The 6,240-nt window shown below is 35.7% G+C and overlaps 1 pseudogene; it reads right to left on the reverse strand.

Annotated features, from left to right (window-relative positions):
* Positions 1 to 1,560: 1,560 nt before the first annotated feature.
* Positions 1,561 to 5,965, reverse strand: LOC145106330 (uncharacterized; annotated as a pseudogene).
* Positions 5,966 to 6,240: the final 275 nt, after the last annotated feature.

The raw sequence follows: 6,240 nt of genomic DNA on the forward strand, positions 1-6,240 counted from the left end.
CTTGTTCATAGATTTCTTGACTCTCTTGATGAAAGTTGGGAACATCATGTTGATATATTGAAGAATAGCGAGAAAATCAAATTTATGAACCTTCCTAGTATCTACGGTAATTTAAAAAGTTATGAACAAAGAAAGAAGCAAATGAGAGAGAGAGAGAGAGAAGTATGCAACCCTTATGTCCAAAAACTCCATAGTTATTGAAGATACAAGTAATAGTGAAGAAATCTCCTTAGGATAAGACATGGAAGATGAAGATGATGAATACAAACAGTTTTCTCAACTTGCCTCTCAAGTTGCTCTTATAGTTAAACAGTTCAAAGGTTTGAAGAACGTAAGGAAATTCAAACCAAGAGTGGTAGAAAAAAATTGAGGCGGGAAAAGTAAAGTCACAAGAACAGCTAGGGCTGACAAGAAGAAGGAGAAAAAATAGGAATGATATATAATACCATGTAAACGAATTAATTTCGCATCAAACTTCATTCATTATACAGTAGGAATATGTATACAAAATACATTGAGTGGGTGGATCCATCTATAGGCCACGTATGGACGAAAGGAAAATATACAAAATATAAAATAATAATATGCTAACAGTAAGGATGTTAATGCCCGATCCATTTAGGGTTCATTGATCTAGTTTTGTTGTGGTGAGTTTCCTTAGCCATCAATCAAGGTTTGTTGAAACTTGTATGTCAGTTGACCCCAACATGTCATGCAACACATATGTCAGTTGAGGAGCTATGCAATCTACCTAAAAATAAGGTGCTAGGAAGTGGAAATGTTTACCTAGTTAAGCAGACACATCTTATTTATGTAAGAAATTTTAATTCTTGACTTGAAATAAAGTGCTAGGTCATACTTTTTGTATAAAAAAATGAAGGCACCGGAAAAAATATTTTAGATACCACTGAACCAATAATAATAACAATGACAAATGATAAACAATTATGTGGTTTGGATTCAAAACAAAAGGGAAGAGAATTGAGTAATTAAAAACTAGAACTAAAATGGAGGGAAAAGAATTGAGTACTAAATAACTAGAACTAAAACATGAACATAAGTAGAATAGTGTTTTCAAAGGCAAACATGATCTTAACTTGTAATCCAAATGGTTAAAGTTATCATTGATTCTGATTTAGTTCTTGGAAAAGCAAACATGATCTTAACTTGTAATCCAATGCAAGAGTCGACATCACATTGATCTGAAAAACGTGAACTGAAGGCGCCATTAATGCAGAGGAAATAACGGTTTAGGCAACAAGGACAATGTGAAAATAGAATATACCTTTGATAATAACTTGGCATTAGTAATATCTTTTGAAATGCTGCATAAAATATATAATTATAAATATAAAGCCGAAAATATAGAGAAAATAGTTGGGCTTTTTGAAAATATATAACAAAAAATAGTATGAGACATGTTTTCATTTTAAGAATACCTACCTCTTGTTTCATCTATATAAAGGAGTTGATGTCTTCCTCTACATAAAACGAGCCAAAATTTGTTTTGACTCCTTTTAGCCCCGAAGTAGACAAATTTCCCATGGTGAAAGTCGTAATTTATGGGCATGCTACGATAATCAAACTATCCAATAATGGGAACAAAAAATCCGCCTTCCCTATGCAAAACCCTTTGAGACATGATAATCTATAAATTTTTAAGGACTTGAGACAAGGAAACATAAGCTCACTCATTGTTCCATCAGATTCTTCTTCTTCTACAACAATATTTGCGTCCTTAACAACTACCTCCTCCCTATAGTGCCAGTTGGATATGCTTACCTCCTTGAGTTGCTTTAGGCTACCAACCATGGAACTAGTAAAAACATGTTGTAAAATTTTACAACTAATTATAGAAATTGTTGTTAGGTTAGGAAACTCAAATAATGTCCATTAATTACTCCTCCACATATACCTGAGACGTAGAAGTTTATAAAGTACTAAGGACTTTCAACGAGGTAAGACAATCTCATTCATTTTTCCATCAGATACCTCCCCATCCTCTTTTTCTTCAACAAATACCTTCTCCATATTTTTGCAACTAGTTATTTGTAGCTTTGAAAGTTGCAATAGACTACCAACTATGGCACTACTAAAAACATGTTTTAACCTAACACGTCTATTAAGATGGAATGTTGTTAGGTTTGGAAACTCAAATACCAAATACTGACTGCTCTCCATATATACATGAGACAATCTAGATTCACCAACTCCACTTGTGTTAGGTTTGGAAGTGTAACAACAATTTTTTGTGATTCATGAGAACTACTGTTTGTTCTTGTCCCTTCTACTGCTTCAAATATCTCCTCCACTGAAGCACATTCCCTTACATAAATCTTTTCCAGCTTTTTCAGATGTAGCAACTCATTGGATGGAACAATAATCTTTTCAATAAATATTTTATCTGTCACATGTAATTCGATCAAATTATGAAAAGACCAATGGATCCCTTATGAAGTAACAGTAGGGCGGGAGAAGCTTGCTTTCTGCAAGGCCAAAGGAGAGACCACATGTTGAATAAAAACAATTGGAAAAGTAATGAATAATAATTCTGGTAACTAAAATTATTATGTAAAAATGAATTATATTTAATATTCAATAATGCTTTTACTTAGCATCAGGTTTTTTCTTATAATTAGATGATATATGCATGTGAAAATTATACCCCCTGATGCTGTTGAGTGGTAGTGATTGTCACATGTGAGGACTATGTTTACCTAACCTTGTTTTCACATACTTGAGCTATGTAGCTATGGACCCACTAGTTGTGAACACCCTCATCCGTGGGAAATCATTAATCAAAATCTTATCCAATGAAGGCCACTGGAACTCATCCGTCCCTTAAAAAAAACCCACGAGATCTGGTAGATCCACTTGTTTAATAGTCTTTAGATAAGCATATGACACATGCCTAGACTTAGAAGATGCCCTTGTTGTTTGATCTCTATCATCTCCATCTTCCTTCACCACAATCACTTTCACTTCCTTGCAACTTTTTATCTTTTGCTCTTCAAGTTGCACGAGGCTTTCAAGTGTGGAAAATGTGAATATATGTTCCAAAAGGTCACAACCCTTGATATTCAATATCTTTAGGTTGCCCAGTTCAAGCATAATAACATTGTTGTTGATCCCTTGAGTTTCAAACACCTCCTCCATCCCGTGACAAGACTCTATTTCAAGCACTTGGAGCTTTTGCATATTTCCTGCTGCATAACATGGAATCACAGTTGACAGTGTATCGCAATTTTGTATTTTTATCTTTCTAAGGTACTGACATAAGATCCAAGAAACACCATCCCCTTAAGAAAACTACAGTAAATGTAAAAATATATTTGAGTATTAATAAATCTTTGTTGTTTGATACAGGTCTGACTTATTAAAATTTTCTAGTTAGCCACATGGCCCGTTTAATTGGCCCACAGATACCATATTAGATATAGAATGCACATGCCCATAGGAAGAGTATATATATATATATATATATATATATATATATATATATATGACAAAATTGCAAAAATGGTCCCTGTGGTATGTATTTTTTTGGGGTTTCAGTCCAAACCTCGACTTTTTTGGATTCATGGTCCTTTTGGCCTAGTTTGTACGTAGAAATGGTCCCTCGACTTAACTTCTGTTAAGTTATTGTTGTTAACCCCCTCATGTGCATCTCACATGAGGGTATATTTGTCATTTCACATATAAAGGACCATTTTTGCACCTAAAAAATATATCCTTTTTTTTAAATAAAAATTAATACCTATTTATTTATTTTAATAATTAAAAATAAAAAAGGTTTCTCTCTCTCTCTCTCTCTCTCTCTCTCTCTCCACCCAAAATACTGAAAACCAAACCTACGATGGAGAGTTGTATTTGAACTTATGAAATCGAAAATCAACTTCAACTAGAGGATCGAACATTCAGCTTCAACCAGAAAATCAAGTTCAAAAACAAAAAATCAAGTTTTGAAATTAAAAATCAACCAGGAAGCAAATATTAAAAATCTGGGTTCGAGTGGGTCCATGGTTTGATTTGCAAATAGAGACAAATAAAGCTTCGATTTGGAACCTAGGTAAACAGAGAAGAAAGGGGAGGGTTATCAGCTCTGATTTTGTTTTGAAAATATTCGTCTTCGTCACCACCTATTCGCCTGGAAAGCTTGTCTTCTTTAAAGCTTACAGAAGACCCAATTAACATGAGTTGAACTTTGACAACTGGAACTGGAACTCAAAAAAAGGGGTTTTTTGTGATCGTGTGTGCAGGTCAGAAACAAGAAGAAAGAAGATTGGTGGGGTAATTGCGTGTGTGTTGAGAGAAGATGGGTGGGGTAATTGTGTCGTTAGTCTCCGTGGATGTCTACCCATTGCCCCGACAGCAACTTCGGTAAGGAAAGGTGCGAAAGGGGGAAGATTCAATGAATAACTGAAGGAGGTGGCGAGGCTGCTCCCCGGCGAGTCTTATCGTGGTTTCTTTCTCGTCATCGATAGCAACGATTCGGAAGGGAATCAAGCAGTTGCAACAACAATGATTAAGGTGGGGTGTTTGGGGTTGTGGTTTTTCGACTGTAGGAGGGTTGCGGAGGTGTTGAACATCGATTGCATTCATCGAAAGGGTTATAGCTCATCTTGATCTCACTGGAAACAGCCATCCAAGGGTGTGTTTGTTTGTTTGATGCTCGACAGGGGATTTTGGGTGATGATTCTTCAACAATTGTGTTTGGGAAGAAGAAAAGGGAAGATAGAGTGAGGAAGACGAGAGAGAGAGAGAGAGAGAGAGAGAGAGAAACCTTTTTATTTTTTAATTATTAAAATAAATAAATAGGTATTAATTTTTTTTTAAAAAATGATATATATTTTTAGGTGCAAAAATGGTCCTTTATATGTGAAAAGACAAATATACCCTCATGTGAGATGCACATGAGGGGGTTAACAACAATAACTTAACGGAGCTTAAGTCGAGGGACCATTTTTACGTACAAACTAGGCCAAAAGGACCATGAATCCAAAAAAGTCGAGGTTTGGACTAAAACCCCAAAAAATGCATACCACAGGGACCATTTTTTCATTTTTGTATATATATATATATATATATATATATATATATATATATATATATATATATATGTAAGTCCCTAATTCTTTAGATCCAAATCAGTGATCAATAGATATTTCAATAAATGAGAGTGTAGGAGTAGAAGACTGAATCAAATCAAGCATGCACACATTTATATCATATAAATGTCAAATACACCTTGAAAACACACAGATACGTCACCTAATACAGACACAGACATTTGCTATTTATACCACACCCATCAGCACATGAGTGTACAGCCACACACGCGTGTGCAGCCGCACACAAGGTGTACGGCCGCACACACATGTTTGACCGCACACTTCCATACAACAAATACAATACACCAAAACCAACCCCAAGACTTAAACAAGAGAATTACAAGATAGATGCCTAGCCCAAACCACTATATTATGACCTATCAATCTCCCCCTTGGTTTGTGGCTAGCATAGAAAAAGTCTTCAATCACTTGGTTTCTCGAATAGCCTCAGGTCAGATTTACCCATAGATCCCATCCAGAGTTTTCCATTTATGATCGTGGCAACCATTCCGGTGAACTCTTTTGCAGCAGATTCCATGACTTCCCTCCTGCATATGATTTGATGACGTGCCAAGGTACGAATGTCTCTCTCTCTCTCTGAATCTCAGGAGATCCTTAGTGCTAAAGAGCCTCAGAACTCCTTCTCTGCTTTTGAACTTTATGACAGCAGTTGCTGTCTCATCATCATAGGCCCAAAATTCCATATCATTGAGATATCCATCACTAAAGTGTTGTGGAATTGGAACCTCCTTCACTTGATTAGTAGCTGGCCATAGCATTATCTTCATTGGTTGGTTAGTTTCAGGGTCAAGGATATCTTTGTCTCTTCTAACCAATGCTTTTGCAGTCTTCATACTTGGAAAGTTATCCCTGACCTGTCTATCCAGAAATTGCTTGAAGTTGTAAGCACTAGCATCTTGAGAAGGATTCTGGAATCGAGCCCTTGAGAGCTCAGAGAGATCAACCTTCGTCCACGAGTTGAAGTCATGAATGTTTTTGTAGTATTCTGAATTTCCAGAATTCCTCTTAACCACCCACAACTTAAGCTCATGATCATAACCCTACATCTTAATTCCTGTCCGATCACCATATTGATCACTAAATTTTCTTCTTTTCAGATCAGTTACAA

The sequence above is a fragment of the Lactuca virosa genome, chromosome 4 (assembly GCF_052849685.1).
Source record: "Lactuca virosa cultivar CGN04683 chromosome 4, Lactuca_virosa_CGN04683_v6, whole genome shotgun sequence".
Lineage (NCBI taxonomy): Eukaryota > Viridiplantae > Streptophyta > Magnoliopsida > Asterales > Asteraceae > Lactuca > Lactuca virosa.